This window comes from Mus pahari, chromosome 21 (assembly GCF_900095145.1).
Source record: "Mus pahari chromosome 21, PAHARI_EIJ_v1.1, whole genome shotgun sequence".
In the NCBI taxonomy this organism is placed as follows: domain Eukaryota; kingdom Metazoa; phylum Chordata; class Mammalia; order Rodentia; family Muridae; genus Mus; species Mus pahari.
In genome coordinates this window covers 23,771,973-23,773,578 of record NC_034610.1, presented here as the reverse complement: position 1 = coordinate 23,773,578, position 1,606 = coordinate 23,771,973, and positions in this window count along the sequence as shown.

The following is a 1,606-nucleotide window of genomic DNA, read 5'->3' as shown; positions in this document are numbered from 1 at the left end:
GTAGACTGGGCTGGTCTTTAACTCATAGATATTCCCCTGTCTCTGCCTCCAGAGTAAATTTTTAATTCTGAGTATAGATCTTTGCTTGATTTCTAAGGCCGCATGAATGGCATTGTCCCAGGGAGACTTTGTTCTCAAATTTCAGTCCTGCATGCCCTGGGGACATGTCCCACCCTCCCTGGCTTCTCTGTGAAAGGGAAGGGAGCCAGCTTGCTTCATTGGTCAGAGGACAGAGGCTTACAGGAGAGCCACGTGCTAGTTAGGAGACCCATCCCGCTGTCTTCGGACCCCAAACTTTACCCAGCTGCTCTCCCACACCACACGGTCTGCCGACCACTGGGGAGAACAACCCCACAGACATGTTGTGGGCGGGGCATCTGTGTTACTCACCTTGAGAACATATCAAAGAATGTCTAAGAATGACCGAGTCAGCCCATTGGGTGTGAAAAATTATCTAATAAACATACGTGCTTGCCATGTGCCAACCATTAGTGTGTTTTACATATTCCACTCCAGGGCAGAAGGCCGGTGAGTCAGGCTGAGCACCCTCACCAGAGAGGTGACAAACAGGCACAGAGGGCTTAATTAGCTGAAGGTCACAAGGCTGGAAACGGGCAGAGCAGGGTAAGGAAGCTGGCATGGTGGTCCCTGGAACAATGGTTTAATGGTGTCTCCAAATCACCTGGAATCACACTAAGGATGGGACTTCTCCGTTCAGCCTGCTCCATCTTTCTCCTGGTCCCAAGACCCCATGGGAAGACAAGGAGGGCAGATAGTAGAAGTCTGAGACCCTTTGGGTTGATGGTTCTGGCTTAAGGAGCCATGTTTCTGGAAGCCAGACTCTATGGCTGGTCATGGGCTACTGAGAGTTAGCCCTGAGAGATGTGCTCTCCTGGCTTGAGAGGAGGAAGGGGGCTAGAGGCTGCAGCCAGCGTGGTAGAGCTGAACTCAGAAAGGTAAGGAAGTCCTAGGAGGCCAGGAGAGCCACCCCCTCGCACAGCACAGCTGGCCACTCTGGGCTCCTCTTGAGCAAGGGTAGGAAGTGACTCAGGCCTTAGACTCAGATGACAATGACCCTTACCTTGGGCCTTGCTGGCTTGGGTTTACTCAGTGGCCTGGCAGCCTTGGAGGGAGCTGCCTTCAATCCAGTGAGGGGAGTCACTGGAGGAAGAGAGGGAGGAGGAGGGAGGGAGGGAGGATTAGGAAGACAAGGGAGAGGAGGAGGGAGGGGAGGAAGGAAGGAAGGGAACAGAGGAGGAAGGGGTCGCCAAGGGCATCATGGGTAGCTGGGTATTTCTCCCTAGTTCTAAAGACTTCAGTCCCTCTCCCTCTGAGGCACAAAAGACTTTGAAAGGAGACCTGAATTCCCAACTCTGGCACAGCCCTCTGTGTGACTTTAGACCAAAGTCCCAGCACATCTGGGGCCTATGTGTCCTTGTAAAACACGGTGACACATAGGCTCAGGTAGATGTTCCTTTCCTGTGAGGTTATGTCCAGACAAAGGCACCTTTCCCTCCTGCATTTGAAAATATTTTAAATTTTTATTTATTTTATTGGTTATTTTATTTATTTACATTTCAAAGTTGTCCCCCTTCCTGGTTTGCCC